Source organism: Dendrobates tinctorius, unplaced genomic scaffold (assembly GCF_039654945.1).
Source record: "Dendrobates tinctorius isolate UK_male_01 unplaced genomic scaffold, ASM3965494v1 ptg000046l, whole genome shotgun sequence".
NCBI classification, from domain to species: Eukaryota; Metazoa; Chordata; class Amphibia; order Anura; family Dendrobatidae; genus Dendrobates; species Dendrobates tinctorius.
The window spans coordinates 28,824,608-28,835,128 of record NW_027361714.1 but is presented as its reverse complement, the minus strand read 5'-3'; the positions used below and the strand labels follow the sequence as shown (position 1 = coordinate 28,835,128).

The 10,521-nt window shown below is 46.7% G+C and overlaps 1 long non-coding RNA gene across 1 annotated transcript; it reads left to right on the top strand.

The window, feature by feature from the left end:
• Positions 1–538: 538 nt before the first annotated feature.
• LOC141089610 (uncharacterized) lies at positions 539–946 on the top strand. Its single transcript, XR_012232344.1, has 2 exons — positions 539–682; positions 764–946. It is a non-coding gene; the product is annotated as an uncharacterized lncRNA (long non-coding RNA).
• Positions 947–10,521: the final 9,575 nt, after the last annotated feature.

Here is a 10,521-nt window from a genome sequence, read left to right as displayed (position 1 = left end):
GTAGCACTGGCATTCGAGTTATTAGGATAAATGATACTGCTAAGACACTAGGGTGGTAGGCATTACCTTGGGTCTACTAATGCCATGATTTGCTGTTGTAGGCGCTTTCTGATTCAATTTTGCTGGTAATATGTTGTGGAGTGATGTGGTAAATATATTGTCCAAACAACAATGTTACCATGTGTAGAACATCTGACTATATACCTTTATGTGATTCCTTAGAACATTTCACATAGGGCCAATTTATTTTTCTGTCTATGTGAAAAAAAAATAATAAACTACAAACAATTGGGTTTTATTACCGTAGTTTGTTTGGTTTTAAAGTCCTTTAATAGCAGCAATATGTCTCAACGGCTGGAAGGTGCTTCCTATTGACTCATTAATACCTATCTCCCAGAATAGACAAATATGATGGTTTGGCCTTTGGGCTTACTGTTTTTTTATGCCATAAGTAATAATTAACATATGTTTACCAAGCACTCTCAAGTTATTGCTTAACTGTTTACAGTAACCTGGAAAATAAGGAAAACATGCAGTGTTCTATCCAGACAAATCTGTCGTTCTCCAATAGAGCCATTATATTACAAGAAAAAATGAAATACTCATTCATGCTATTCGATTGCCTTCTGTAATGTAAAGGGCAGTGAAGTTTGGAATGCCTGACTAATGGCTGGTATCTGCAGTAAGTATTGATTAGCTATAGGGAAACCTTTAAATATAGTGAGATTGTTTTTATAGTTGTCGCTGTCTCTTTTTGGTGCAGGTTATGGGGTGAGCAGTTAAAGGCTGCAGAAAAAACAGATGTAGAAGAAGGATGTTAATAGCTCGTTCAGCTGTTGTTTATTTGGTTCTCTCTCACTTGCTGTTTTACTGTTCATCTGTCTCTGGCAAAAAATAGTTTACGAATAAAAATGACCGAGAGTACAGCTTTCTTCTTCCAGCATGATCCCTTCCAAAGTTCCCTTTAATAATATGCCATTGTTCTCTCCAACCACCTGCCATCATTGGCCCAAGGTTCTGTGCTTCAGACAAAAGAACCAGGACACAAAAGCAGGACACTTGGCTACAGTCTGAAGATAATTTGGGGAAATCGTCTGAAAATGCATCCAATTACAGACAGGCCAAAAAGCAGCTTATTTAAAAAAAATAGCATTTTTCAACCAGCTTTTCTTCTTTGAAAATAAATGCGCTAATGTTGTGTCCCCATGATTTTAATAAAATCATCTGCTGTGCTGCTTCCCATCTTTTCTTCAACACGAGTGAAACATTTTGGCTGGTTTCACTCACATAAGGCCCAATGGAGTATTACATATGCCTTTTTTTGTTTCCTTTTTTTGGTCTTTTAGTCTGTGCCTTTTTAAAGTCAATTTTATATATTCTCACCAGTGTTTTTTTTTATATTGGCCAATGTTGGCGACGTTTTGGGTTTAAAAAAGTTTCTGCTAATTTATCAATTGTGACTTTTTAGAATGTTTGTGAAAAGTTGTGCGCAAATGTATTCAAGAATGATTTTATGTATGCCTAATCTTTTTGCTATATTTTAGCAGAACATGGAACTTCAAAGGGTGCAGGGGCCTCACCACAAATGCACGTCACAATTTTCAGATTTATATTTTTAAAATAATAAGACCATATAATATTTCCTTTACACATCACAAATACTTGTTAGTTTGCATTAGCATCAGGTTCCTGCCTCTGCACAGGAGAGAACTTGAGCCTTGCAGTCTCCCATTCCTCTACAGCCAGAGAAGAGGCAGCTTAGCAGAGATGTTGGTCCCAGTGCCTTTCCCAGGCTAATGCTAGGCGCTGGTTGATCCTCCTGGCTCTACTATTGTATCATGCCTGAGTCAGCAGCAATCAGATGCTCCTGGGACTAAGTTCTGCTTTTCCCCTACTGAGCATGCCCGTGGGACGACCTCTCATTGGAGGTCAGAGGTCACATGCTCAGGTCCGGTTGCTGCTCCGACTGGACCACCAGGCAGGTCCCAGAAGGCTGCAGCTATAAAAGGTTTGCATGGCCGCCTGGCCATGCGCTAATATAGAGATTTGTTGCTGAAGTGTGTGTTTGATGATGGATGCTTGACTCTGATGAATGACTTATTATATTTCCCCTCCCTTTGATACGCATGTGTGTAGGGTTTAGGGCATTAAGTCAGCATCGAGTTCTGGCACTGCCTAGCGCTGCAGTGCTCTCAGCTCCATTTACTCAGTAGCGCCTGAGGACGCCATTCAGCACACGGCACCTCAGTACTGCATTACCACAGCATCCGTCAGAGCGGCGCCGTGCACAGATGTGCGCTTTCTAGCTCTAGGCTTAGGCTGGTCAGTGGCGTCTGCCAGTGCGACGCTGTACACACTTAGTGCGGTAAGCAACTGCCTGCTGCACTCTGTTGCTGTTAACAGGGCACAGCGATACTTAAGGGTCTACCCCTGGCACCGCAGTAGCTGCTCTGTGTGTGAGTGGGTCTAGAGTGGCGCTGACCCCGTGTCTTGGGGCAGCGTCCTGTGACTTCACACTAACTCACTCCTAGCTGTAGTCTGTGAGGCTGAACAGGTTACGGCTCCTTCGCCTGTTAGGGCAGCCTCTGTAAAGTAGCAGAGTCCACCTCAGTACACACCGGGTGATTTTTAACCCGCGTGAGTTTGGCTTTTCTCTGCCGTACACTGTCCATTATTGTTTAGCAGCAGTTAACACCTCTGCACGGTGGACCCCGGACTGCGAACTGCGAACGCACCTAGGCTCTGCGCTTATTTAATTAGGTGCATTCCGCCAGTCCCTAACATTATATTAACCAGCATCTGCAAAGGTACATCCAGCAGCTGGAAGGCAGGTTGGCAGCTCTTGAGCAGGCAACCTCAGCTGCGGATGTTACTGCCGTCGCTGTCCAGGCGGCCGCCTCTCGTTTCTCCACTGCCATCCCTGCCCCGACCTTGTCCTGCCTCCCGCTGCCAGAAAAGTTCTCGAGCAATAGTGTCTCTTGTAGGGATTTCGTGAGCCAGTGTGCTATTCAGTTAGAGCTGCTGGCCGTGCGATTCCCCTCTGAGCGGGCTAAGGTGGGGTTTGTCATCTCCCTCTTGTCGGGCAGGGCTCTGGAGTGGGCCACCCCACTATGGGAGCGTGGTGACCCCCGTGGTACAGAGTGCCTCTCAGTTCTTAGTCTCCCTGAAGCAGGTCTTTCTGGGACCACGGGTCATACATGATACCGCGCTCCGGTTGTTGGCGTTGACACAGGGTTCGCTCCCGGTCAGCCAGTATGCCATCCGATTCAGACGCTGGCTTCCGAGCTGGAATGGCCAGACAAGGTCCTTATACCGGTTTTCTGGAGGGGTTTGGCTGATCACGTTAAGGGCGTCCTGGCCACTCGGGGGGTTCCCGTCACTCTGGAGGAGCTGATTACCATCTCCACCTGCATTAATCTCCGTGTCCTAGAACATGGGTTGGAACGCCCTCAGTCTAGACAGAGGTTTAGGTTGGCACCAACCTTCTCTAAACCTCTGGAGCCTCCAGATCGAGTGTCCGAGCCGTCAGAGGCTATGGAGGTGTTCCGTACAGGGTCTAAGTTCCGTTCTGCCTGACCCTCCATAGTCTGTTTCCATTGCCGACAGTCTGGTCACTTAGCCAATAGGTGCCCACAGTGCTCAGGAAATGCTCGCGTCTAGTGGTAATAGGAGGAGGCCTACTAGACACCACACCATTCTCCTCCAAGCTAACCTTCAAGGGAACACTAGAGTTTGGTTCCTCCACTCTAGCGGTAGAGGTTTGCATGGATTCCGGAGCGGAGGGTAATTCTATGCCCTCGGCCTTAGCTTTACGGCACGCAATCCCCTTGGTTATGCTACCCCAGCCTGTCACCATCAGAGTGATGAACGACTCGACACTACCCTCGCAGATTACCCATCAGACTGCTCCACTAAGGCTCTCGCTGTCTCTGTCCCATCACGAGACAGTGTCCCTCCTTATAATGCCCGAGGGCATCGATCAGGTTCTCTTGGAGTCCCCTAGTTGCGTTGCCACTTGCCCTACATAGAGTGGTCCTCGAGGAGAATTCTTAGTTGGAGCAAGTCCTGTGAGAGTAGATGTCAGAGGGAGTACGTACAGGTTGCCTCCATGAAGGTCCCCAGATCTTGCCTCGCTCCCTAAGCACTATCAACAGTATGCAGATGTGTTCTCCAAGAGAGCGGCAGAGACTCTTCTGCCGCACCGCCCCTATGACTGTCCTATAGACCTCTTGCCTGGTGCCAAGCCTCCCCGGGGCCGTGGGTATCCCCTATCTCTCCCAGAGACTGAGGCCATGTCACAGTATATCAAGGAGAATCTGGCAAGAGGATTTATTAAGAAGTCGGTGTCACCAGCAGGGGCGGGATCCTTCTTTGTTCAGAAGAAGAGTGGAGAATTGCGACCTTGCATCGATTACAAGGGTCTTAATGCATCACCATTAAGAATAAATACCCACTGCCTCTGATATCGGAACTGTTCGATAGGTTGCGGGGAGCGAGAGTGTTTACCAAACTCGACCTGCATGGGGCTTACAACTTGATACGTATCCGTGAGGGGGATGAGTGGAAGACAGCTTTTAATACCAGGGATGGCCATTATGAGTATCTGGTCATGCCCTTCGGCCTCTGTAGTGCCCCGGCGGTCTTCCAAGACTTTGGAAGTTAAATTTTCCTAGATATGCTTTCCTCTTCAGTGGTGGTCTATCTGGATGATATCCTCATCTTCTCTCCAGATATGGAGTCCCACCGCAGAGAGGTTTGCAAAGTCTTCGACCGCTTACGGGTGAACTCCCTCTATGCCAAGTTGGAGAAGTGCCTGTTCGAGCAGGAGTCCTTGCCTTTCCTGGGCTATATCATCTCGGCCCAAGGTTTGGCTATGGATCCTGCCAAATTGCAGGCGGTAATGGACTGGCAGGAACCCCACTCTCTCAAAGCGGTGCAGCGCTTTTTGGGGTTCACAAACTACTATCGTCAGTTCATTCCCCACTTCTCCACCTTGGTAGCTCCCTTGGTCGCTCTCACCAAGAAGCGAGCCAACCCCAAGTTGTGGTCTGAACAGGTCTCCAAGGCTTTCTCCTCCATCAAGACTCATTTTGCAAGCGCTCCCATTCTCCACCTCCCCGATGTGGATAAGCCTTTTATCTTGGAGGTGGATGTCTCTTCCGTCGGTGCCGGAGCGGTTCTTTTTCAAAAAGACGCTCAAGGTTGGAAGCATCCATGCTTCTTCTTCTCCAAGACCTTTTCACGGGCGGAGAGGAACTATTCCATCGGGGACAGGGAGCTGCTGACAATGAAGTTGGCCTTCTCGGAGTGGAGACATCTCCTGGAAGGGGCTTGCTTTCCCTTCCAGGTGTTCACTGACCACAAAAACTTGGTCTACCTGCAGACGGTCCAGCTGCTAAATTCTCGCCAGGCCAGATGATCGCTTTTTTTCTCCCGGTTCCACTTCACCCTTCATATTTTGTCCGGTGAGAAGAACATCCAGACCGATGCTCTCTCGCTCCGTGGTGTCATCGGAGGAGACAGAACCTCGCTTGATCGAACCCATCCGAGAGCCTGAGGACCGTGGCTCCAGTCGTTATAGATTCGGTGCCCCGGGCAAGATTTTTGTCCCTGCCCGTCTGTGACCGGAGGTCCTCTTGGGCTCACGCGTCCTGGTTGGGTGGACAGTTTGGGACGAGGCGGACAACTGACCTCCTTGTGAGAACATATTGGTGGCCGCATATGGCTCGGGACGTCGGAGACTACATTCGCGCATGCGTCTCCTGCGCCCAGAACACATCTCCCCGGCAATGACCCGCTGGGCTACTTTACCCCCTGCCGGTGGTGGACAGGCCCTGGGAGATGGTCAGCATGGACTTTGTGGTGGGTCTGCCCAAGCCCAGGGGCAGCACGGTTATCTGGGTTGTCAACGACCATTACTCCAAAATGGTGCATCTGGTGCCTCTCTCGAGGCTACCTTCTGCACTGAGCCTGGCAGCGCTGTTTATTAAGCATATCTTTTGCCTTCATGGTATGCCGGACAAGGCAGTCAGTGACCGGGGCCCCCAGTTTGCATCTCGGTTCTGGAAAGTACTCTGTAGTCTGCTCAGCATTGAGCTGAATCTCTCCTCGGCCTATCATCCTGAGACGAATGGGTTGGTAGAGAGGGCCAACCAGACCCTGGTCACATACCTATGACACTTTGTCTCGGCAAGGCTGGATGACTGGGCATCCCTGGTACCATGGGTGGAGTTTGCGTTGAACAACGCTGTGGCCGATTCCACCGGTCAGACCCCATTCCTCCTTAATTATGGCCAGCATCCTCGCATCCCTGTTCCCATGCCCGTGTCTTCCACTGATTCTAGGGTGGCAGACTGGGCGGTGGAGGCATGTGACATTTGGGACCACACTCAGGATGCCATCCGGGCCTCCAAGGAGAGAATGAGGGTCTCCACCGACTCACACCAGTGCCCCGCACCGACCTTCGCCCCTGGCGACTTAGTGTGGCTCTCTGCTCGAAACATTAGGCTGCGGATCGAGTCCACTAAGTTCCCACCTCACTACATCGGTCCTTTCAAGGTTCTCGAACAGGTCAACCCTGTGGACTACCGACTGGCCCTTCCCCCATGCCTGGGTGTCACTGATACCTTCCATGTTTCCCTCCTAAAGCCTGTTCACATGTACCGGTTCTCTGAGTCATCTGCCGGGACATCAAGCTTGTCTTCGGACGAGTTTGAGGCGAACGCCATTGCGGGCTGCAAGGTGGTACGTGGAAAAAAGTATTATCTGGTGGATTGGAGGGGTCATGGCCCAGAGGATCGGAGCTGAGAACAGGTGGAAAACATCCGTGATCCACTACTCATTGCAACCTTTGAGCGTAGTGAGGCTCAGGGGGGAGGGGGGTAATGTTAGGCATTGGGTTCCTGCCTCTGCACAGGAGGGAACTCGAGCCTTGCCTCCTGCGGCCTCCAGCCAGAGAAGAGGCTGCTTAGCAGAGACGTCGGTCCCAGCGCCTTGCCCAGGCTAATGTAGGCGTCTGGTTGCTCCTTCTGGCTCTACTATTGTATCATGCCTGAGTCAGCAGCAATCAGATGCTCTTGGGACTAAGACCTGCTTTTCCCCTACTGAGCATGCCCGTGGGACGACCTCTCATTGGAGGTCAGAGGTCACGTGCTCAGGTCCGGTTGCTGCTCCGACTGGACCACCAGGCAGGTCCCAGAAGGCTGCAGCTATAAAAGGTTTGCATGGCCGCCTGGCCATGTGCTAATATAGAGATTTGTTGCTGAAGTGTGTGTTTGATGATGGATGTCTGACTCTGATGAATGACTTATTATATTTCCCCTCCCTTTGATACACATGTGTGTAGGGTTTAGGGCTTTAAGTCAGCACTGAGGTCTGGCACTGCCTAGCACCGCAGTGCTCTCAGCTCCATTTACTCAGTAGTGCCTGAGGGCGCCATTCAGCACATGGCACCTTGGTACCGCATTACCGCAGCATCCATCAGAGCGGCACCGTGCGCAAATAGTGCACTTTCCAGCTCTAGGCTTAGGCTGGTTAGTGGTGTCCACCAGTGCGGCGCTGTACACACTTAGTGCGGTAAGCAACTGCCTGCTGCACTCTGGCTTTTAACAGGGTACAGTGCTCCTTAAGGGTCATCCCAAAAAAATACTTTTGAATTTATGGATGTAGCGTGAAGAAAATGTGGAAACGTTCATGGGGTATGCATATATTTTCAAGGTCCTGTAAATAATCCATATACGGTAGTAGTAATGCAATTTAAATTTCACATATTGAATCTTTGCATACATGTTAGCGCATACAAAGTGCTGCTGTATTGTTTAGCTTGTATCTAATCTAATCTAAAAAAAGAAGACTGAAACAGCACTGTGGTAGGAATGGATGCAAACTCAGAGGCTTCAATCAAGTATGCAGCAACGAGAATTCAAAAAAACAGCAGTACTTCAAAATCCATATAAAGAAAAAAGTAATGCCTTTTTTAATACATGTGTTTACATCAGCAATGTTTCAGTTCCTCCTGGAATCTTGTTTCAAGCAATCAGGTGGTGTTACTGAGTTTCAATGGCAAATGTGAGCGTAATTACATAATTAGTAATTGGTGAGAAAACAAACACAACGGTCTCTAGCACGTATATCAAGTCTGAAAAATCACATTATTCATCACTTTGTGTTGGTATATCACATAAAATTCAAATAAAATATATTTAAGCATGTGGATATAACATGAAAAAATATGGAAAATTTCACGGGTATGGATACTTTTGTCAAGGCATTGTATTTGCAGCAAACACCCCACCAGAGAAACTTGTTCTAGGTATGGCATTTTTCAGTTTATTTTTTATTTTTCCATATTTCTCTCTACAGGAGAAGGAATAGATCCGGCACTCCAACTCATACATAAAAAATATCAAAACTTTATTTCGGCATGTCAAGCCATAGTTAAAAACATAGAAAACACCGAGTTAAATATGCCCTTAGTCATAGGATATAGCTAACACAGCAAACAGAGATTAAATAAGAAACAATAACCAAACAGCAACATGTAAATAATTACATTGATATGCACAAGTTGTTACAAATTGCAAATACCTGAAAAAAGCACGAAAAGGAATTTAAAAATATAAAACAAATCATTCCTTTAATTCATACCTCTTGGATATTTGGTATCCAATTTTAGGATCCAAAAAGCTTACCATGTAGTCAATTTGTTTGCCAGTGTTACCTCTTTGGATGGGATTGTGTATTTTTTCAAAATCATAAAAAGCGAAATGCGAAACATCACCTTTGTTTACGGATGGTAGATCCAACATACTGTATTTGGCAATGCAGGCAGCAGATGCAATATGTGACATATTGGGTATCACAATTAATAAAAGATGTAATATTATGAACAGACCTAGATGAAGACTGAAATTATTTCGTTTTATCTAAAGCATATGTGCAGACATTGCATCTGCTGCCCGCACTCTTATAGAAGCCAGAGACTGAGAACCATGAGTATTAGCCAAACTTAGACCCCTTCTGGCAACATAGCTGCATCCTACTCCAATAATTTGCCGCAATTTATCATCCTGATTAACAACTGGTAAATACCTTTTGATGATAGCTTTTATCTGATTATACTGCGGACTATATGGTGTGGAAAACGTGACCAAGGAGTTTCGATCAGCTGAATGACGAGATCTTTGAGGAAAGAGTCCTAGATTTATTACAGACTTTGTTGAAAGCACATTTGATGTTATACTCACTGTATCCCCTGTCATGCAAGCGTCTTTTAATATTCGTGCTCTCCTGGAAAAACGCATTCATGTCAGAACAAAGTCTTTTGGCTTTATTAAATTCCGGATAGGAAATAGCTTTTATTGTATGTTGAGGATGTGAGGATGATGACAAAAGTAAAGAATTGCCCGAATTTTCCTTTCAATACAAGGTAGTATGGACCTGATGCGTGATGGAATCATCCATCAACAAAATATCAAGAAAGGACATTTTTGGACTTAATTTACTGATGGTAAAGGAAAAATTTAAATTATTGGAATTAAAAAATACATATAAAATTTGTCTAAATCCGATGGAACACTCTGCCAAACAAGCAATAAATTGTCCACATATCTACCGAACCCAAAAATATCATTGTGGAAATTATTAAAATCAATAAACAGATATTGTTCTTCCCACCAAGCTATATACAGTATGGCAAGGGAAGGGGAGACTTTAGAACCCATCGGGGCACCAAGGATCTGTAAAAAAAAAATTTTATTAAGCAAGAAAAATTGTGGTTCAGTAGATATGTGAGTGAGCTGATAATAAAGCATTTCAACTCATCAGAATAATTACTGTAGTGATTCAAATGAGTCTTGAGTCTATGCAGGTCAACAATGTGAAACTGGCCGAGCAACAACAGGAGATCCGGAGAGCCAAGGGCTTATGCTTCTTTTGTGGAGGAATAGGACAACTCATCTGCTCTTAACTAGTGATGAGCGAGCATACTCGTTGCTCGGGTTTTCCCGAGCATGCTCGGGTGATCTCCGAGTATTTGGAAGTGTCGAAGATTTAGTTTCTATTGCCGCAGCTGCATGATTTGCGGCTACTTTACAGCCTGAATACATGTGGGAATTCCTTAACAAACAGGCAATCCCCACATGTATTCAGGCTGTCAAGTAGCCGTAAATCATGCAGCTGCGGCGACAGAAACTAAATCTCCGAGCACTTCCAAATACTCGGAGACCACCCGAGCATGCTCGGGGAAACCCGAGAAACGCATATACTCGCTTATCACTACTCTTGACCCATGAAATCGGGAAACTCTCCAGCCTAGGGCTGGTAGGAGAGTCTAGCCTGGGTGAGAGTAATTCCTCTCCACTATTGGTTCTGACTGCATCTGTGACATGTGGAGGTTCCCGGGTTGTTGAGGAGGTGAATTTGGATTTCTGTCAATGGAACACCCTTATCCATAGCCATTCAGGTGGTCACCGAGCAAGTAGAGCTTTGGATAGGAATGTTACATACTGAGAAGATTGTCTT